The following is a 22,896-nucleotide window of genomic DNA, read 5'->3' as shown; positions in this document are numbered from 1 at the left end:
AACCAAGATATTTTTCTGAATAGTCACCATCATTTGTTTTTCAGTAGTTTTCTCACATCCTTAAATTATAGCGTTTATTGTTTTCCGCTTTATTAAAAGCATCCGCCCGAACAGGGACTTGAACCCTGGACCCTCAGATTAAAAGTCTGATGCTCTACCGACTGAGCTATCCGGGCTCTGTATCGAGTCGTGACTGAATACCGCCAAACCGTCACCATATACTAACAACAAATGTGATAAAATATCGCCAAACCACCACCACATAATAACACCAAATAGTGACTGAATACCGCCATACAATCACCACATAATAACACTGTAAACTGACTGAATATCGCCATGCAACACAAACATAATAACCTAAAATAGCGACAGAATACTGCCATACCATCACCACATAATAACAGCATATAATGACTGAACACCGCCATACAATTACCACATAAAATCACCAAATAGTGACTGAACACCATCCCAACATAAAAACACCAAATAATGACTGATTACCACAATACCATGACCACATAATAACACAAAATAGTGACTGAATACCGCCATACTAAGTTACACCCACTTTACTCTCGTGATGACCTCACGTGAGTCTGCTTGTGGGATGCCCTCAGCCGTTCAGAATTTTATGAAATTCCCAACTTATGTGATATCTTTACCCCTGAAGATCGCAAAAGGTTGAGATCGCCGCCATATCTTTTATCAGGATTTTACCACTACCCAGAGACCAAACATCACATGGCTGTTGTTAGCGATCTGTCTACTATTGATTTGTGGCTTATAGGCAGGAGTTACAGTTATGAAAATAAGCATCTTCTGAATATTACCATAACAGAACCAAGTAATAGTGCTAAACAGTGACTGAGTACCATCACACCATAGCCATGGTACATAACATTACCAGTGATCACTTGCTGCTGGTGCCAAAAAAGCAACCGAGCAGAACATGGTCACGGCTCTATACTGTCATAAACTAGCTGAAATCAAAGAAACTACGGTAACCAAGATATTTTTCTGAATAGTCACCATCATTTGTTTTTCAGTAGTTTTCTCACATCCTTAAATTATAGCGTTTATTGTTTTCTGCTTTATTAAAAGCATCCGCCCGAACAGGGACTTGAACCCTGGACCCTCAGATTAAAAGTCTGATGCTCTACCGACTGAGCTATCCGGGATCTGTATCGAGTCGTGACTGAATACCGACAAACCGTCACCATATACTAACAACAAATGTGATAAAATATCGCCAAACCACCACCACATAATAACACCAAATAGTGACTGAATACCGCCATACAATCACCACATAATAACACTGTAAACTGACTGAATATCGCCATGCAACACAAACATAATAACCTAAAATAGCGACAGAATACTGCCATACCATCACCACATAATAACAGCATATAATGACTGAACACCGCCATACAATTACCACATAAAATCACCAAATAGTGACTGAACACCATCCCAACATAAAAACACCAAATAATGACTGATTACCACAATACCATGACCACATAATAACACAAAATAGTGACTGAATACCGCCATACTAAGTTACACCCACTTTACTCTCGTGATGACCTCACGTGAGTCTGCTTGTGGGATGCCCTCAGCCGTTCAGAATTTTATGAAATTCCCAACTTATGTGATATCTTTACCCCTGAAGATCGCAAAAGGTTCAGATCGCCGCCATATCTTTTATCAGGATTTTACCACTACCCAGAGACCAAACATCACATGGCTGTTGTTAGCGATCTGTCTACTATTGATTTGTGGCTTATAGGCAGGAGTTACAGTTATGAAAATAAGCATCTTCTGAATATCACCATAACAGAACCAAGTAATAGTGCTAAACAGTGACTGAGTACCATCACACCATAGCCATGGTACATAACATTACCAGTGATCACTTGCTGCTGGTGCCAAAAAAGCAACCGAGCAGAACATGGTCACGGCTCTATACTGTCATAAACTAGCTGAAATCAAAGAAACTACGGTAACCAAGATATTTTTCTGAATAGTCACCATCATTTGTTTTTCAGTAGTTTTCTCACATCCTTAAATTATAGCGTTTATTGTTTTCTGCTTTATTAAAAGCATCCGCCCGAACAGGGACTTGAACCCTGGACCCTCAGATTAAAAGTCTGATGCTCTACCGACTGAGCTATCCGGGAACTGTATCGAGTCGTGACTGAATACCGCCAAACCGTCACCATATACTAACAACAAATGTGATAAAATATCGCCAAACCACCACCACATAATAACACCAAATAGTGACTGAATACCGCCATACAATCACCACATAATAACACTGTAAACTGACTGAATATCGCCATGCAACACAAACATAATAACCTAAAATAGCGACAGAATACTGCCATACCATCACCACATAATAACAGCATATAATGACTGAACACCGCCATACAATTACCACATAAAATCACCAAATAGTGACTGAACACCATCCCAACATAAAAACACCAAATAATGACTGATTACCACAATACCATGACCACATAATAACACAAAATAGTGACTGAATACCGCCATACTAAGTTACACCCACTTTACTCTCGTGATGACCTCACGTGAGTCTGCTTGTGGGATGCCCTCAGCCGTTCAGAATTTTATGAAATTCCCAACTTATGTGATATCTTTACCCCTGAAGATCGCAAAAGGTTCAGATCGCCGCCATATCTTTTATCAGGATTTTACCACTACCCAGAGACCAAACATCACATGGCTGTTGTTAGCGATCTGTCTACTATTGATTTGTGGCTTATAGGCAGGAGTTACAGTTATGAAAATAAGCATCTTCTGAATATCACCATAACAGAACCAAGTAATAGTGCTAAACAGTGACTGAGTACCATCATACCATAGCCATGGTACATAACATTACCAGTGATCACTTGCTGCTGGTGCCAAAAAAGCAACCGAGCAGAACATGGTCACGGCTCTATACTGTCATAAACTAGCTGAAATCAAAGAAACTACGGTAACCAAGATATTTTTCTGAATAGTCACCATCATTTGTTTTTCAGTAGTTTTCTCACATCCTTAAATTATAGCGTTTATTGTTTTCCGCTTTATTAAAAGCATCCTCCCGAACAGGGACTTGAACCCTGGACCCTCAGATTAAAAGTCTGATGCTCTACCGACTGAGCTATCCAGTCTCTGTATCGAGTCGTGACTGAATACCGCCAAACCGTCACCATATACTAACAACAAATGTGATAAAATATCGCCAAACCACCACCACATAATAACACCAAATAGTGACTGAATACCGCCATACAATGACCACATAATAACACTGTAAACTGACTGAATATCGCCATGCAACACAAACATAATAACCTAAAATAGCGACAGAATACTGCCATACCATCACCACATAATAACAGCATATAATGACTGAACACCGCCATACAATTACCACATAAAATCACCAAATAGTGACTGAACACCATCCCAACATAAAAACACCAAATAATGACTGATTACCACAATACCATGACCACATAATAACACAAAATAGTGACTGAATACCGCCATACTAAGTTACACCCACTTTACTCTCGTGATGACCTCACGTGAGCCTGCTTGTGGGATGCCCTCAGCCGTTCAGAATTTTATGAAATTCCCAACTTATGTGATATCTTTACCCCTGAAGATCGCAAAAGGTTGAGATCGCCGCCATATCTTTTATCAGGATTTTACCACTACCCAGAGACCAAACATCACATGGCTGTTGTTAGCGATCTGTCTACTATTGATTTGTGGCTTATAGGCAGGAGTTACAGTTATGAAAATAAGCATCTTCTGAATATCACCATAACAGAACCAAGTAATAGTGCTAAACAGTGACTGAGTACCATCATACCATAGCCATGGTACATAACATTACCAGTGATCACTTGCTGCTGGTGCCAAAAAAGCAACCGAGCAGAACATGGTCACGGCTCTATACTGTCATAAACTAGCTGAAATCAAAGAAACTACGGTAACCAAGATATTTTTCTGAATAGTCACCATCATTTGTTTTTCAGTAGTTTTCTCACATCCTTAAATTATAGCGTTTATTGTTTTCCGCTTTATTAAAAGCATCCGCCCGAACAGGGACTTGAACCCTGGACCCTCAGATTAAAAGTCTGATGCTCTACCGACTGAGCTATCCGGGCTCTGTATCGAGTCGTGACTGAATACCGCCAAACCGTCACCATATACTAACAACAAATGTGATAAAATATCGCCAAACCACCACCACATAATAACACGAAATAGTGACTGAATACCGCTATACAATCACCACATAATAACACTGTAAACTGACTGAATATCGCCATGCAACACAAACATAATAACCTAAAATAGCGACAGAATACTGCCATACCATCACCACATAATAACAGCATATAATGACTGAACACCGCCATACAATTACCACATAAAATCACCAAATAGTGACTGAACACCATCCCAACATAAAAACACCAAATAATGACTGATTACCACAATACCATGACCACATAATAACACAAAATAGTGACTGAATACCGCCATACTAAGTTACACCCACTTTACTCTCGTGATGACCTCACGTGAGTCTGCTTGTGGGATGCCCTCAGCCGTTCAGAATTTTATGAAATTCCCAACTTATGTGATATCTTTACCCCTGAAGATCGCAAAAGGTTGAGATCGCCGCCATATCTTTTATCAGGATTTTACCACTACCCAGAGACCAAACATCACATGGCTGTTGTTAGCGATCTGTCTACTATTGATTTGTGGCTTATAGGCAGGAGTTACAGTTATGAAAATAAGCATCTTCTGAATATCACCATAACAGAACCAAGTAATAGTGCTAAACAGTGACTGAGTACCATCATACCATATCCATGGTACATAACATTACCAGTGATCACTTGCTGCTGGTGCCAAAAAAGCAACCGAGCAGAACATGGTCACGGCTCTATACTGTCATAAACTAGCTGAAATCAAAGAAACTATGGTAACCAAGATATTTTTCTGAATAGTCACCATCATTTGTTTTTCAGTAGTTTTCTCACATCCTTAAATTATAGCGTTTATTGTTTTCCGCTTTATTAAAAGCATCCGCCCGAACAGGGACTTGAACCCTGGACCCTCAGATTAAAAGTCTGATGCTCTACCGACTGAGCTATCCGGGCTCTGTATCGAGTCGTGACTGAATACCGCCAAACCGTCACCATATACTAACAACAAATGTGATAAAATATCGCCAAACCACCACCACATAATAACACCAAATAGTGACTGAATACCGCCATACAATCACCACATAATAACACTGTAAACTGACTGAATATCGCCATGCAACACAAACATAATAACCTAAAATAGCGACAGAATACTGCCATACCATCACCACATAATAACAGCATATAATGACTGAACACCGCCATACAATTACCACATAAAATCACCAAATAGTGACTGAACACCATCCCAACATAAAAACACCAAATAATGACTGATTACCACAATACCATGACCACATAATAACACAAAATAGTGACTGAATACCGCCATACTAAGTTACACCCACTTTACTCTCGTGATGACCTCACGTGAGTCTGCTTGTGGGATGCCCTCAGCCGTTCAGAATTTTATGAAATTCCCAACTTATGTGATATCTTTACCCCTGAAGATCGCAAAAGGTTGAGATCGCCGCCATATCTTTTATCAGGATTTTACCACTACCCAGAGACCAAACATCACATGGCTGTTGTTAGCGATCTGTCTACTATTGATTTGTGGCTTATAGGCAGGAGTTACAGTTATGAAAATAAGCATCTTCTGAATATCACCATAACAGAACCAAGTAATAGTGCTAAACAGTGACTGAGTACCATCATACCATATCCATGGTACATAACATTACCAGTGATCACTTGCTGCTGGTGCCAAAAAAGCAACCGAGCAGAACATGGTCACGGCTCTATACTGTCATAAACTAGCTGAAATCAAAGAAACTATGGTAACCAAGATATTTTTCTGAATAGTCACCATCATTTGTTTTTCAGTAGTTTTCTCACATCCTTAAATTATAGCGTTTATTGTTTTCCGCTTTATTAAAAGCATCCGCCCGAACAGGGACTTGAACCCTGGACCCTCAGATTAAAAGTCTGATGCTCTACCGACTGAGCTATCCGGGCTCTGTATCAAGTCGTGACTGAATACCGCCAAACCGTCACCATATACTAACAACAAATGTGATAAAATATCGCCAAACCACCACCACATAATAACACCAAATAGTGACTGAATACCGCCATACAATCACCACATAATAACACTGTAAACTGACTGAATATCGCCATGCAACACAAACATAATAACCTAAAATAGCGACAGAATACTGCCATACCATCACCACATAATAACAGCATATAATGACTGAACACCGCCATACAATTACCACATAAAATCACCAAATAGTGACTGATCACCATCCCAACATAAAAACACCAAATAATGACTGATTACCACAATACCATGACCACATAATAACACAAAATAGTGACTGAATACCGCCATACTAAGTTACACCCACTTTACTCTCGTGATGACCTCACGTGAGTCTGCTTGTGGGATGCCCTCAGCCGTTCAGAATTTTATGAAATTCCCAACTTATGTGATATCTTTACCCCTGAAGATCGCAAAAGGTTCAGATCGCCGCCATATCTTTTATCAGGATTTTACCACTACCCAGAGACCAAACATCACATGGCTGTTGTTAGCGATCTGTCTACTATTGATTTGTGGCTTATAGGCAGGAGTTACAGTTATGAAAATAAGCATCTTCTGAATATCACCATAACAGAACCAAGTAATAGTGCTAAACAGTGACTGAGTACCATCATACCATAGCCATGGTACATAACATTACCAGTGATCACTTGCTGCTGGTGCCAAAAAAGCAACCGAGCAGAACATGGTCACGGCTCTATACTGTCATAAACTAGCTGAAATCAAAGAAACTACGGTAACCAAGATATTTTTCTGAATAGTCACCATCATTTGTTTTTCAGTAGTTTTCTCACATCCTTAAATTATAGCGTTTATTGTTTTCCGCTTTATTAAAAGCATCCGCCCGAACAGGGACTTGAACACTGGACCCTCAGATTAAAAGTCTGATGCTCTACCGACTGAGCTATCCGGGCTCTGTATCGAGTCGTGACTGAATACCGCCAAACCGTCACCATATACTAACAACAAATGTGATAAAATATCGCCAAACCACCACCACATAATAACACCAAATAGTGACTGAATACCGCCATACAATCACCACATAATAACACTGTAAACTGACTGAATATCGCCATGCAACACAAACATAATAACCTAAAATAGCGACAGAATACTGCCATACCATCACCACATAATAACAGCATATAATGACTGAACACCGCCATACAATTACCACATAAAATCACCAAATAGTGACTGAACACCATCCCAACATAAAAACACCAAATAATGACTGATTACCACAATACCATGACCACATAATAACACAAAATAGTGACTGAATACCGCCATACTAAGTTACACCCACTTTACTCTCGTGATGACCTCACGTGAGTCTGCTTGTGGGATGCCCTCAGCCGTTCAGAATTTTATGAAATTCCCAACTTATGTGATATCTTTACCCCTGAAGATCGCAAAAGGTTGAGATCGCCGCCATATCTTTTATCAGGATTTTACCACTACCCAGAGACCAAACATCACATGGCTGTTGTTAGCGATCTGTCTACTATTGATTTGTGGCTTATAGGCAGGAGCTACAGTTATGAAAATAAGCATCTTCTGAATATCACCATAACAGAACCAAGTAATAGTGCTAAACAGTGACTGAGTACCATCATACCATAGTCATGTTACATAACATTACCAGTGATCACTTGCTGCTGGTGCCAAAAAAGCAACCGAGCAGAACATGGTCACGGCTCTATACTGTCATAAACTAGCTGAAATCAAAGAAACTACGGTAACCAAGATATTTTTCTGAATAGTCACCATCATTTGTTTTTCAGTAGTTTTCTCACATCCTTAAATTATAGCGTTTATTGTTTTCCGCTCTATTAAAAGCATCCGCCCGAACAGGGACTTGAACCCTGGACCCTCAGATTAAAAGTCTGATGCTCTACCGACTGAGCTATCCGGGCTCTGTATCGAGTCGTGACTGAATACCGCCAAACCGTCACCATATACTAACAACAAATGTGATAAAATATCGCCAAACCACCACCACATAATAACACCAAATAGTGACTGAATACCGCCATACAATCACCACATAATAACACTGTAAACTGACTGAATATCGCCATGCAACACAAACATAATAACCTAAAATAGCGACAGAATACTGCCATACCATCACCACATAATAACAGCATATAATGACTGAACACCGCCATACAATTACCACATAAAATCACCAAATAGTGACTGAACACCATCCCAACATAAAAACACCAAATAATGACTGATTACCACAATACCATGACCACATAATAACACAAAATAGTGACTGAATACCGCCATACTAAGTTACACCCACTTTACTCTCGTGATGACCTCACGTGAGTCTGCTTGTGGGATGCCCTCAGCCGTTCAGAATTTTATGAAATTCCCAACTTATGTGATATCTTTACCCCTGAAGATCGCAAAAGGTTGAGATCGCCGCCATATCTTTTATCAGGATTTTACCACTACCCAGAGACCAAACATCACATGGCTGTTGTTAGCGATCTGTCTACTATTGATTTGTGGCTTATAGGCAGGAGTTACAGTTATGAAAATAAGCATCTTCTGAATATCACCATAACAGAACCAAGTAATAGTGCTAAACAGTGACTGAGTACCATCATACCATATCCATGGTACATAACATTACCAGTGATCACTTGCTGCTGGTGCCAAAAAAGCAACCGAGCAGAACATGGTCACGGCTCTATACTGTCATAAACTAGCTGAAATCAAAGAAACTATGGTAACCAAGATATTTTTCTGAATAGTCACCATCATTTGTTTTTCAGTAGTTTTCTCACATCCTTAAATTATAGCGTTTATTGTATTCCGCTTTATTAAAAGCATCCGCCCGAACAGGGACTTGAACCCTGGACCCTCAGATTAAAAGTCTGATGCTCTACCGACTGAGCTATCCGGGCTCTGTATCGAGTCGTGACTGAATACCGCCAAACCGTCACCATATACTAACAACAAATGTGATAAAATATCGCCAAACCACCACCACATAATAACACCAAATAGTGACTGAATACCGCCATACAATCACCACATAATAACACTGTAAACTGACTGAATATCGCCATGCAACACAAACATAATAACCTAAAATAGCGACAGAATACTGCCATACCATCACCACATAATAACAGCATATAATGACTGAACACCGCCATACAATTACCACATAAAATCACCAAATAGTGACTGAACACCATCCCAACATAAAAACACCAAATAATGACTGATTACCACAATACCATGACCACATAATAACACAAAATAGTGACTGAATACCGCCATACTAAGTTACACCCACTTTACTCTCGTGATGACCTCACGTGAGTCTGCTTGTGGGATGCCCTCAGCCGTTCAGAATTTTATGAAATTCCCAACTTATGTGATATCTTTACCCCTGAAGATCGCAAAAGGTTGAGATCGCCGCCATATCTTTTATCAGGATTTTACCACTACCCAGAGACCAAACATCACATGGCTGTTGTTAGCGATCTGTCTACTATTGATTTGTGGCTTATAGGCAGGAGTTACAGTTATGAAAATAAGCATCTTCTGAATATCACCATAACAGAACCAAGTAATAGTGCTAAACAGTGACTGAGTACCATCATACCATATCCATGGTACATAACATTACCAGTGATCACTTGCTGCTGGTGCCAAAAAAGCAACCGAGCAGAACATGGTCACGGCTCTATACTGTCATAAACTAGCTGAAATCAAAGAAACTATGGTAACCAAGATATTTTTTTGAATAGTCACCATCATTTGTTTTTCAGTAGTTTTCTCACATCCTTAAATTATAGCGTTTATTGTTTTCCGCTTTATTAAAAGCATCCGCCCGAACAGGGACTTGAACCCTGGACCCTCAGATTAAAAGTCTGATGCTCTACCGACTGAGCTATCCGGGCTCTGTATCGAGTCGTGACTGAATACCGCCAAACCGTCACCATATACTAACAACAAATGTGATAAAATATCGCCAAACCACCACCACATAATAACACCAAATAGTGACTGAATACCGCCATACAATCACCACATAATAACACTGTAAACTGACTGAATATCGCCATGCAACACAAACATAATAACCTAAAATAGCGACAGAATACTGCCATACCATCACCACATAATAACAGCATATAATGACTGAACACCGCCATACAATTACCACATAAAATCACCAAATAGTGACTGAACACCATCCCAACATAAAAACACCAAATAATGACTGATTACCACAATACCATGACCACATAATAACACAAAATAGTGACTGAATACCGCCATACTAAGTTACACCCACTTTACTCTCGTGATGACCTCACGTGAGTCTGCTTGTGGGATGCCCTCAGCCGTTCAGAATTTTATGAAATTCCCAACTTATGTGATATCTTTACCCCTGAAGATCGCAAAAGGTTGAGATCGCCGCCATATCTTTTATCAGGATTTTACCACTACCCAGAGACCAAACATCACATGGCTGTTGTTAGCGATCTGTCTACTATTGATTTGTGGCTTATAGGCAGGAGTTACAGTTATGAAAATAAGCATCTTCTGAATATCACCATAACAGAACCAAGTAATAGTGCTAAACAGTGACTGAGTACCATCATACCATATCCATGGTACATAACATTACCAGTGATCACTTGCTGCTGGTGCCAAAAAAGCAACCGAGCAGAACATGGTCACGGCTCTATACTGTCATAAACTAGCTGAAATCAAAGAAACTATGGTAACCAAGATATTTTTCTGAATAGTCACCATCATTTGTTTTTCAGTAGTTTTCTCACATCCTTAAATTATAGCGTTTATTGTTTTCCGCTTTATTAAAAGCATCCGCCCGAACAGGGACTTGAACCCTGGACCCTCAGATTAAAAGTCTGATGCTCTACCGACTGAGCTATCCGGGCTCTGTATCAAGTCGTGACTGAATACCGCCAAACCGTCACCATATACTAACAACAAATGTGATAAAATATCGCCAAACCACCACCACATAATAACACCAAATAGTGACTGAATACCGCCATACAATCACCACATAATAACACTGTAAACTGACTGAATATCGCCATGCAACACAAACATAATAACCTAAAATAGCGACAGAATACTGCCATACCATCACCACATAATAACAGCATATAATGACTGAACACCGCCATACAATTACCACATAAAATCACCAAATAGTGACTGATCACCATCCCAACATAAAAACACCAAATAATGACTGATTACCACAATACCATGACCACATAATAACACAAAATAGTGACTGAATACCGCCATACTAAGTTACACCCACTTTACTCTCGTGATGACCTCACGTGAGTCTGCTTGTGGGATGCCCTCAGCCGTTCAGAATTTTATGAAATTCCCAACTTATGTGATATCTTTACCCCTGAAGATCGCAAAAGGTTCAGATCGCCGCCATATCTTTTATCAGGATTTTACCACTACCCAGAGACCAAACATCACATGGCTGTTGTTAGCGATCTGTCTACTATTGATTTGTGGCTTATAGGCAGGAGTTACAGTTATGAAAATAAGCATCTTCTGAATATCACCATAACAGAACCAAGTAATAGTGCTAAACAGTGACTGAGTACCATCATACCATAGCCATGGTACATAACATTACCAGTGATCACTTGCTGCTGGTGCCAAAAAAGCAACCGAGCAGAACATGGTCACGGCTCTATACTGTCATAAACTAGCTGAAATCAAAGAAACTACGGTAACCAAGATATTTTTCTGAATAGTCACCATCATTTGTTTTTCAGTAGTTTTCTCACATCCTTAAATTATAGCGTTTATTGTTTTCCGCTTTATTAAAAGCATCCGCCCGAACAGGGACTTGAACCCTGGACCCTCAGATTAAAAGTCTGATGCTCTACCGACTGAGCTATCCGGGCTCTGTATCGAGTCGTGACTGAATACCGCCAAACCGTCACCATATACTAACAACAAATGTGATAAAATATCGCCAAACCACCACCACATAATAACACCAAATAGTGACTGAATACCGCCATACAATCACCACATAATAACACTGTAAACTGACTGAATATCGCCATGCAACACAAACATAATAACCTAAAATAGCGACAGAATACTGCCATACCATCACCACATAATAACAGCATATAATGACTGAACACCGCCATACAATTACCACATAAAATCACCAAATAGTGACTGAACACCATCCCAACATAAAAACACCAAATAATGACTGATTACCACAATACCATGACCACATAATAACACAAAATAGTGACTGAATACCGCCATACTAAGTTACACCCACTTTACTCTCGTGATGACCTCACGTGAGTCTGCTTGTGGGATGCCCTCAGCCGTTCAGAATTTTATGAAATTCCCAACTTATGTGATATCTTTACCCCTGAAGATCGCAAAAGGTTGAGATCGCCGCCATATCTTTTATCAGGATTTTACCACTACCCAGAGACCAAACATCACATGGCTGTTGTTAGCGATCTGTCTACTATTGATTTGTGGCTTATAGGCAGGAGCTACAGTTATGAAAATAAGCATCTTCTGAATATCACCATAACAGAACCAAGTAATAGTGCTAAACAGTGACTGAGTACCATCATACCATAGTCATGTTACATAACATTACCAGTGATCACTTGCTGCTGGTGCCAAAAAAGCAACCGAGCAGAACATGGTCACGGCTCTATACTGTCATAAACTAGCTGAAATCAAAGAAACTACGGTAACCAAGATATTTTTCTGAATAGTCACCATCATTTGTTTTTCAGTAGTTTTCTCACATCCTTAAATTATAGCGTTTATTGTTTTCCGCTCTATTAAAAGCATCCGCCCGAACAGGGACTTGAACCCTGGACCCTCAGATTAAAAGTCTGATGCTCTACCGACTGAGCTATCCGGGCTCTGTATCGAGTCGTGACTGAATACCGCCAAACCGTCACCATATACTAACAACAAATGTGATAAAATATCGCCAAACCACCACCACATAATAACACCAAATAGTGACTGAATACCGCCATACAATCACCACATAATAACACTGTAAACTGACTGAATATCGCCATGCAACACAAACATAATAACCTAAAATAGCGACAGAATACTGCCATACCATCACCACATAATAACAGCATATAATGACTGAACACCGCCATACAATTACCACATAAAATCACCAAATAGTGACTGAACACCATCCCAACATAAAAACACCAAATAATGACTGATTACCACAATACCATGACCACGTAATAACACAAAATAGTGACTGAATACCGCCATACTAAGTTACACCCACTTTACTCTCGTGATGACCTCACGTGAGTCTGCTTGTGGGATGCCCTCAGCCGTTCAGAATTTTATGAAATTCCCAACTTATGTGATATCTTTACCCCTGAAGATCGCAAAAGGTTGAGATCGCCGCCATATCTTTTATCAGGATTTTACCACTACCCAGAGACCAAACATCACATGGCTGTTGTTAGCGATCTGTCTACTATTGATTTGTGGCTTATAGGCAGGAGTTACAGTTATGAAAATAAGCATCTTCTGAATATCACCATAACAGAACCAAGTAATAGTGCTAAACAGTGACTGAGTACCATCATACCATAGCCATGGTACATAACATTACCAGTGATCACTTGCTGCTGGTGCCAAAAAAGCAACCGAGCAGAACATGGTCACGGCTCTATACTGTCATAAACTAGCTGAAATCAAAGAAACTACGGTAACCAAGATATTTTTCTGAATAGTCACCATCATTTGTTTTTCAGTAGTTTTCTCACATCCTTAAATTATAGCGTTTATTGTTTTCCGCTTTATTAAAAGCATCCGCCTGAACAGGGACTTGAACCCTGGACCCTCAGATTAAAAGTCTGATGCTCTACCGACTGAGCTATCCGGGCTCTGTATCGAGTCGTGACTGAATACCGCCAAACCGTCACCATATACTAACAACAAATGTGATAAAATATCGCCAAACCACCACCACATAATAACACCAAATAGTGACTGAATACCGCCATACAATCACCACATAATAACACTGTAAACTGACTGAATATCGCCATGCAACACAAACATAATAACCTAAAATAGCGACAGAATACTGCCATACCATCACCACATAATAACAGCATATAATGACTGAACACCGCCATACAATTACCACATAAAATCACCAAATAGTGACTGAACACCATCCCAACATAAAAACACCAAATAATGACTGATTACCACAATACCATGACCACATAATAACACAAAATAGTGACTGAATACCGCCATACTAAGTTACACCCACTTTACTCTCGTGATGACCTCACGTGAGTCTGCTTGCGGGATGCCCTCAGCCGTTCGGAATTTTATGAAATTCCCAACTTATGTGATATCTTTACCCCTGAAGATCGCAAAAGGTTCAGATCGCCGCCATATCTTTTATCAGGATTTTACCACTACCCAGAGACCAAACATCACATGGCTGTTGTTAGCGATCTGTCTACTATTGATTTGTGGCTTATAGGCAGGAGTTACAGTTATGAAAATAAGCATCTTCTGAATATCACCATAACAGAACCAAGTAATAGTGCTAAACAGTGACTGAGTACCATCATACCATAGCCATGGTACATAACATTACCAGTGATCACTTGCTGCTGGTGCCAAAAAAGCAACCGAGCAGAACATGGTCACGGCTCTATACTGTCATAAACTAGCTGAAATCAAAGAAACTACGGTAACCAAGATATTTTTCTGAATAGTCACCATCATTTGTTTTTCAGTAGTTTTCTCACATCCTTAAATTATAGCGTTTATTGTTTTCCGCTTTATTAAAAGCATCCGCCCGAACAGGGACTTGAACCCTGGACCCTCAGATTAAAAGTCTGATGCTCTACCGACTGAGCTATCCGGGCTCTGTATCGAGTCGTGACTGAATACCGCCAAACCGTCACCATATACTAACAACAAATGTGATAAAATATCGCCAAACCACCACCACATAATAACACCAAATAGTGACTGAATACCGCCATACAATCACCACATAATAACACTGTAAACTGACTGAATATCGCCATGCAACACAAACATAATAACCTAAAATAGCGACAGAATACTGCCATACCATCACCACATAATAACAGCATATAATGACTGAACACCGCCATACAATTACCACATAAAATCACCAAATAGTGACTGAACACCATCCCAACATAAAAACACCAAATAATGACTGATTACCACAATACCATGACCACATAATAACACAAAATAGTGACTGAATACCGCCATACTAAGTTACACCCACTTTACTCTCGTGATGACCTCACGTGAGTCTGCTTGTGGGATGCCCTCAGCCGTTCAGAATTTTATGAAATTCCCAACTTATGTGATATCTTTACCCCTGAAGATCGCAAAAGGTTGAGATCGCCGCCATATCTTTTATCAGGATTTTACCACTACCCAGAGACCAAACATCACATGGCTGTTGTTAGCGATCTGTCTACTATTGATTTGTGGCTTATAGGCAGGAGCTACAGTTATGAAAATAAGCATCTTCTGAATATCACCATAACAGAACCAAGTAATAGTGCTAAACAGTGACTGAGTACCATCATACCATAGCCATGTTACATAACATTACCAGTGATCACTTGCTGCTGGTGCCAAAAAAGCAACCGAGCAGAACATGGTCACGGCTCTATACTGTCCTAAACTAGCTGAAATCAAAGAAACTACGGTAACCAAGATATTTTTCTGAATAGTCACCATCATTTGTTTTTCAGTAGTTTTCTCACATCCTTAAATTATAGCGTTTATTGTTTTCCGCTTTATTAAAAGCATCCGCCCGAACAGGGACTTGAACCCTGGACCCTCAGATTAAAAGTCTGATGCTCTACCGACTGAGCTATCCGGGCTCTGTATCGAGTCGTGACTGAATACCGCCAAACCGTCACCATATACTAACAACAAATGTGATAAAATATCGCCAAACCACCACCACATAATAACACCAAATAGTGACTGAATACCGCCATACAATCACCACATAATAACACTGTAAACTGACTGAATATCGCCATGCAACACAAACATAATAACCTAAAATAGCGACAGAATACTGCCATACCATCACCACATAATAACAGCATATAATGACTGAACACCGCCATACAATTACCACATAAAATCACCAAATAGTGACTGAACACCATCCCAACATAAAAACACCAAATAATGACTGATTACCACAATACCATGACCACGTAATAACACAAAATAGTGACTGAATACCGCCATACTAAGTTACACCCACTTTACTCTCGTGATGACCTCACGTGAGTCTGCTTGTGGGATGCCCTCAGCCGTTCAGAATTTTATGAAATTCCCAACTTATGTGATATCTTTACCCCTGAAGATCGCAAAAGGTTGAGATCGCCGCCATATCTTTTATCAGGATTTTACCACTACCCAGAGACCAAACATCACATGGCTGTTGTTAGCGATCTGTCTACTATTGATTTGTGGCTTATAGGCAGGAGTTACAGTTATGAAAATAAGCATCTTCTGAATATCACCATAACAGAACCAAGTAATAGTGCTAAACAGTGACTGAGTACCATCATACCATAGCCATGGTACATAACATTACCAGTGATCACTTGCTGCTGGTGCCAAAAAAGCAACCGAGCAGAACATGGTCATGGCTCTATACTGTCATAAACTAGCTGAAATCAAAGAAACTACGGTAACCAAGATATTTTTCTGAATAGTCACCATCATTTGTTTTTCAGTAGTTTTCTCACATCCTTAAATTATAGCGTTTATTGTTTTCCGTTTTATTAAAAGCATCCGCCCGAACAGGGACTTGAACCCTGGACCCTCAGATTAAAAGTCTGATGCTCTACCGACTGAGCTATCCGGGCTCTGTATCGAGTCGTGACTGAATACCGCCAAACCGTCACCATATACTAACAACAAATGTGATAAAATATCGCCAAACCACCACCACATAATAACACCAAATAGTGACTGAATACCGCCATACAATCACCACATAATAACACTGTAAACTGACTGAATATCGCCATGCAACACAAACATAATAACCTAAAATAGTGACAGAATACTGCCATACCATCACCACATAATAACAGCATATAATGACTGAACACCGCCATACAATTACCACATAAAATCACCAAATAGTGACTGAACACCATCCCAACATAAAAACACCAAATAATGACTGATTACCACAATACCATGACCACATAATAACACAAAATAGTGACTGAATACCGCCATACTAAGTTACACCCACTTTACTCTCGTGATGACCTCACGTGAGTCTGCTTGTGGGATGCCCTCAGCCGTTCAGAATTTTATGAAATTCCCAACTTATGTGATATCTTTACCCCTGAAGATCGCAAAAGGTTGAGATCGCCGCCATATCTTTTATCAGGATTTTACCACTACCCAGAGACCAAACATCACATGGCTGTTGTTAGCGATCTGTCTACTATTGATTTGTGGCTTATAGGCAGGAGTTACAGTTATGAAAATAAGCATCTTCTGAATATCACCATAACAGAACCAAGTAATAGTGCTAAACAGTGACTGAGTACCATCATACCATAGCCATGGTACATAACATTACCAGTGATCACTTGCTGCTGGTGCCAAAAAAGCAACCGAGCAGAACATGGTCACGGCTCTATACTGTCATAAACTAGCTGAAATCAAAGAAACTACGGTAACCAAGATATTTTTCTGAATAGTCACCATCATTTGTTTTTCAGTAGTTTTCTCACATCCTTAAATTATAGCGTTTATTGTTTTCCGCTTTATTAAAAGCATCCGCCCGAACAGGGACTTGAACCCTGGACCCTCAGATTAAAAGTCTGATGCTCTACCGACTGAGCTATCCGGGCTCTGTATCGAGTCGTGACTGAATACCGCCAAACCGTCACCATATACTAACAACAAATGTGATAAAATATCGCCAAACCACCACCACATAATAACACCAAATAGTGACTGAATACCGCCATACAATCACCACATAATAACACTGTAAACTGACTGAATATCGCCATGCAACACAAACATAATAACCTAAAATAGCGACAGAATACTGCCATACCATCACCACATAATAACAGCATATAATGACTGAACACCGCCATACAATTACCACATAAAATCACCAAATAGTGACTGATCACCATCCCAACATAAAAACACCAAATAATGACTGATTACCACAATACCATGACCACATAATGACACAAAATAGTGACTGAATACCGCCATACTAAGTTACACCCACTTTACTCTCGTGATGACCTCACGTGAGTCTGCTTGTGGAATGCCCTCAGCCGTTCAGAATTTTATGAAATTCCCAACTTATGTGATATCTTTACCCCTGAAGATCGCAAAAGGTTCAGATCGCCGCCATATCTTTTATCAGGATTTTACCACTACCCAGAGACCAAACATCACATGGCTGTTGTTAGCGATCTGTCTACTATTGATTTGTGGCTTATAGGCAGGAGTTACAGTTATGAAAATAAGCATCTTCTGAATATCACCATAACAGAACCAAGTAATAGTGCTAAACAGTGACTGAGTACCATCATACCATAGCCATGGTACATAACATTACCAGTGATCACTTGCTGCTGGTGCCAAAAAAGCAACCGAGCAGAACATGGTCACGGCTCTATACTGTCATAAACTAGCTGAAATCAAAGAAACTACGGTAACCAAGATATTTTTCTGAATAGTCACCATCATTTGTTTTTCAGTAGTTTTCTCACATCCTTAAATTATAGCGTTTATTGTTTTCCGCTTTATTAAAAGCATCCGCCCGAACAGGGACTTGAACCCTGGACCCTCAGATTAAAAGTCTGATGCTCTACCGACTGAGCTATCCGGGCTCTGTATCGAGTCGTGACTGAATACCGCCAAACCGTCACCATATACTAACAACAAATGTGATAAAATATCGCCAAACCACCACCACATAATAACACCAAATAGTGACTGAATACCGCCATACAATCACCACATAATAACACTGTAAACTGACTGAATATCGCCATGCAACACAAACATAATAACCTAAAATAGCGACAGAATACTGCCATACCATCACCACATAATAACAGCATATAATGACTGAACACCGCCATACAATTACCACATAAAATCACCAAATAGTGACTGAACACCATCCCAACATAAAAACACCAAATAATGACTGATTACCACAATACCATGACCACATAATAACACAAAATAGTGACTGAATACCGCCATACTAAGTTACACCCACTTTACTCTCGTGATGACCTCACGTGAGTCTGCTTGTGGGATGCCCTCAGCCGTTCAGAATTTTATGAAATTCCCAACTTATGTGATATCTTTACCCCTGAAGATCGCAAAAGGTTGAGATCGCCGCCATATCTTTTATCAGGATTTTACCACTACCCAGAGACCAAACATCACATGGCTGTTGTTAGCGATCTGTCTACTATTGATTTGTGGCTTATAGGCAGGAGCTACAGTTATGAAAATAAGCATCTTCTGAATATCACCATAACAGAACCAAGTAATAGTGCTAAACAGTGACTGAGTACCATCATACCATAGCCATGGTACATAACATTACCAGTGATCACTTGCTGCTGGTGCCAAAAAAGCAACCGAGCAGAACATGGTCACGGCTCGATACTGTCATAAACTAGCTGAAATCAAAGAAACTACGGTAACCAAGATAATTTTCTGAATAGTCACCATCATTTGTTTTTCAGTAGTTTTCTCACATCCTTAAATTATAGCGTTTATTGTTTTCCGCTTTATTAAAAGCATCCGCCCGAACAGGGACTTGAACCCTGGACCCTCAGATTAAAAGTCTGATGCTCTACCGACTGAGCTATCCGGGCTCTGTATCGAGTCGTGACTGAATACCGCCAAACCGTCACCATATACTAACAACAAATGTGATAAAATATCGCCAAACCACCACCACATAATAACACCAAATAGTGACTGAATACCGCCATACAATCACCACATAATAACACTGTAAACTGACTGAATATCGCCATGCAACACAAACATAATAGCCTAAAATAGCGACAGAATACTGCCATACCATCACCACATAATAACAGCATATAATGACTGAACACCGCCATACAATTACCACATAAAATCACCAAATAGTGACTGAACACCATCCCAACATAAAAACACCAAATAATGACTGATTACCACAATACCATGACCACGTAATAACACAAAATAGTGACTGAATACCGCCATACTAAGTTACACCCACTTTACTCTCGTGATGACCTCACGTGAGTCTGCTTGTGGGATGCCCTCAGCCGTTCAGAATTTTATGAAATTCCCAACTTATGTGATATCTTTACCCCTGAAGATCGCAAAAGGTTGAGATCGCCGCCATATCTTTTATCAGGATTTTACCACTACCCAGAGACCAAACATCACATGGCTGTTGTTAGCGATCTGTCTACTATTGATTTGTGGCTTATAGGCAGGAGTTACAGTTATGAAAATAAGCATCTTCTGAATATCACCATAACAGAACCAAGTAATAGTGCTAAACAGTGACTGAGTACCATCATACCATAGCCATGGTACATAACATTACCAGTGATCACTTGCTGCTGGTGCCAAAAAAGCAACCGAGCAGAACATGGTCATGGCTCTATACTGTCATAAACTAGCTGAAATCAAAGAAACTACGGTAACCAAGATATTTTTCTGAATAGTCACCATCATTTGTTTTTCAGTAGTTTTCTCACATCCTTAAATTATAGAGTTTATTGTTTTCCGTTTTATTAAAAGCATCCGCCCGAACAGGGACTTGAACCCTGGACCCTCAGATTAAAAGTCTGATGCTCTACCGACTGAGCTATCCGGGCTCTGTATCGAGTCGTGACTGAATACCGCCAAACCGTCACCATATACTAACAACAAATGTGATAAAATATCGCCAAACCACCACCACATAATAACACCAAATAGTGACTGAATACCGCCATACAATCACCACATAATAGCACTGTAAACTGACTGAATATCGCCATGCAACACAAACATAATAACCTAAAATAGCGACAGAATACTGCCATACCATCACCACATAATAACAGCATATAATGACTGAACACCGCCATACAATTACCACATAAAATCACCAAATAGTGACTGAACACCATCCCAACATAAAAACACCAAATAATGACTGATTACCACAATACCATGACCACATAATAACACAAAATAGTGACTGAATACCGCCATACTAAGTTACACCCACTTTACTCTCGTGATGACCTCACGTGAGTCTGCTTGTGGGATGCCCTCAGCCGTTCAGAATTTTATGAAATTCCCAACTTATGTGATATCTTTACCCCTGAAGATCGCAAAAGGTTGAGATCGCCGCCATATCTTTTATCAGGATTTTACCACTACCCAGAGACCAAACATCACATGGCTGTTGTTAGCGATCTGTCTACTATTGATTTGTGGCTTATAGGCAGGAGTTACAGTTATGAAAATAAGCATCTTCTGAATATCACCATAACAGAACCAAGTAATAGTGCTAAACAGTGACTGAGTACCATCATACCATAGCCATGGTACATAACATTACCAGTGATCACTTGCTGCTGGTGCCAAAAAAGCAACCGAGCAGAACATGGTCACGGCTCTATACTGTCATAAACTAGCTGAAATCAAAGAAACTACGGTAACCAAGATATTTTTCTGAATAGTCACCATCATTTGTTTTTCAGTAGTTTTCTCACATCCTTAAATTATAGCGTTTATTGTTTTCCGCTTTATTAAAAGCATCCGCCCGAACAGGGACTTGAACCCTGGACCCTCAGATTAAAAGTCTGATGCTCTACCGACTGAGCTATCCGGGCTCTGTATCGAGTCGTGACTGAATACCGCCAAACCGTCACCATATACTAACAACAAATGTGATAAAATATCGCCAAACCACCACCACATAATAACACCAAATAGTGACTGAATACCGCCATACAATCACCACATAATAACACTGTAAACTGACTGAATATCGCCATGCAACACAAACATAATAACCTAAAATAGCGACAGAATACTGCCATACCATCACCACATAATAACAGCATATAATGACTGAACACCGCCATACAATTACCACATAAAATCACCAAATAGTGACTGAACACCATCCCAACATAAAAACACCAAATAATGACTGATTACCACAATACCATGACCACATAATAACACAAAATAGTGACTGAATACCGCCATACTAAGTTACACCCACTTTACTCTCGTGATGACCTCACGTGAGTCTGCTTGTGGGATGCCCTCAGCCGTTCAGAATTTTATGAAATTCCCAACTTATGTGATATCTTTACCCCTGAAGATCGCAAAAGGTTGAGATCGCCGCCATATCTTTTATCAGGATTT

At 39.8% G+C, this 22,896-nt stretch overlaps 18 non-coding genes across 18 annotated transcripts; all 18 read right to left on the bottom strand.

Moving 5' to 3' along the window:
• Positions 1-103: 103 nt before the first annotated feature.
• TRNAK-UUU (transfer RNA lysine (anticodon UUU)) lies at positions 104-176 on the bottom strand. The gene has a single exon. It is a non-coding gene; the product is annotated as a tRNA-Lys (tRNA).
• A 3,959-nt stretch (positions 177-4,135) lies between these two features.
• On the bottom strand, positions 4,136-4,208 carry TRNAK-UUU (transfer RNA lysine (anticodon UUU)). The gene has a single exon. It is a non-coding gene; the product is annotated as a tRNA-Lys (tRNA).
• A 935-nt stretch (positions 4,209-5,143) lies between these two features.
• TRNAK-UUU (transfer RNA lysine (anticodon UUU)) lies at positions 5,144-5,216 on the bottom strand. The gene has a single exon. It is a non-coding gene; the product is annotated as a tRNA-Lys (tRNA).
• Positions 5,217-6,151: 935 nt separating this feature from the next.
• On the bottom strand, positions 6,152-6,224 carry TRNAK-UUU (transfer RNA lysine (anticodon UUU)). Its single transcript has one exon. It is a non-coding gene; the product is annotated as a tRNA-Lys (tRNA).
• A 1,943-nt stretch (positions 6,225-8,167) lies between these two features.
• TRNAK-UUU (transfer RNA lysine (anticodon UUU)) lies at positions 8,168-8,240 on the bottom strand. The gene has a single exon. It is a non-coding gene; the product is annotated as a tRNA-Lys (tRNA).
• A 935-nt stretch (positions 8,241-9,175) lies between these two features.
• On the bottom strand, positions 9,176-9,248 carry TRNAK-UUU (transfer RNA lysine (anticodon UUU)). Its single transcript has one exon. It is a non-coding gene; the product is annotated as a tRNA-Lys (tRNA).
• A 935-nt stretch (positions 9,249-10,183) lies between these two features.
• Positions 10,184-10,256, bottom strand: TRNAK-UUU (transfer RNA lysine (anticodon UUU)). The gene has a single exon. It is a non-coding gene; the product is annotated as a tRNA-Lys (tRNA).
• Positions 10,257-11,191: 935 nt separating this feature from the next.
• Positions 11,192-11,264, bottom strand: TRNAK-UUU (transfer RNA lysine (anticodon UUU)). Its single transcript has one exon. It is a non-coding gene; the product is annotated as a tRNA-Lys (tRNA).
• A 935-nt stretch (positions 11,265-12,199) lies between these two features.
• TRNAK-UUU (transfer RNA lysine (anticodon UUU)) lies at positions 12,200-12,272 on the bottom strand. The gene has a single exon. It is a non-coding gene; the product is annotated as a tRNA-Lys (tRNA).
• Positions 12,273-13,207: 935 nt separating this feature from the next.
• TRNAK-UUU (transfer RNA lysine (anticodon UUU)) lies at positions 13,208-13,280 on the bottom strand. The gene has a single exon. It is a non-coding gene; the product is annotated as a tRNA-Lys (tRNA).
• Positions 13,281-15,223: 1,943 nt separating this feature from the next.
• Positions 15,224-15,296, bottom strand: TRNAK-UUU (transfer RNA lysine (anticodon UUU)). The gene has a single exon. It is a non-coding gene; the product is annotated as a tRNA-Lys (tRNA).
• Positions 15,297-16,231: 935 nt separating this feature from the next.
• On the bottom strand, positions 16,232-16,304 carry TRNAK-UUU (transfer RNA lysine (anticodon UUU)). The gene has a single exon. It is a non-coding gene; the product is annotated as a tRNA-Lys (tRNA).
• A 935-nt stretch (positions 16,305-17,239) lies between these two features.
• Positions 17,240-17,312, bottom strand: TRNAK-UUU (transfer RNA lysine (anticodon UUU)). The gene has a single exon. It is a non-coding gene; the product is annotated as a tRNA-Lys (tRNA).
• A 935-nt stretch (positions 17,313-18,247) lies between these two features.
• TRNAK-UUU (transfer RNA lysine (anticodon UUU)) lies at positions 18,248-18,320 on the bottom strand. Its single transcript has one exon. It is a non-coding gene; the product is annotated as a tRNA-Lys (tRNA).
• A 935-nt stretch (positions 18,321-19,255) lies between these two features.
• On the bottom strand, positions 19,256-19,328 carry TRNAK-UUU (transfer RNA lysine (anticodon UUU)). Its single transcript has one exon. It is a non-coding gene; the product is annotated as a tRNA-Lys (tRNA).
• Positions 19,329-20,263: 935 nt separating this feature from the next.
• On the bottom strand, positions 20,264-20,336 carry TRNAK-UUU (transfer RNA lysine (anticodon UUU)). Its single transcript has one exon. It is a non-coding gene; the product is annotated as a tRNA-Lys (tRNA).
• Positions 20,337-21,271: 935 nt separating this feature from the next.
• TRNAK-UUU (transfer RNA lysine (anticodon UUU)) lies at positions 21,272-21,344 on the bottom strand. The gene has a single exon. It is a non-coding gene; the product is annotated as a tRNA-Lys (tRNA).
• Positions 21,345-22,279: 935 nt separating this feature from the next.
• TRNAK-UUU (transfer RNA lysine (anticodon UUU)) lies at positions 22,280-22,352 on the bottom strand. Its single transcript has one exon. It is a non-coding gene; the product is annotated as a tRNA-Lys (tRNA).
• Positions 22,353-22,896: the final 544 nt, after the last annotated feature.

The sequence above is a fragment of the Ranitomeya imitator genome, chromosome 4 (genome assembly GCF_032444005.1).
Source record: "Ranitomeya imitator isolate aRanImi1 chromosome 4, aRanImi1.pri, whole genome shotgun sequence".
Taxonomy (NCBI): Eukaryota; Metazoa; Chordata; class Amphibia; order Anura; family Dendrobatidae; genus Ranitomeya; species Ranitomeya imitator.
This window is presented reverse-complemented; position numbering and strand designations above follow the sequence as displayed.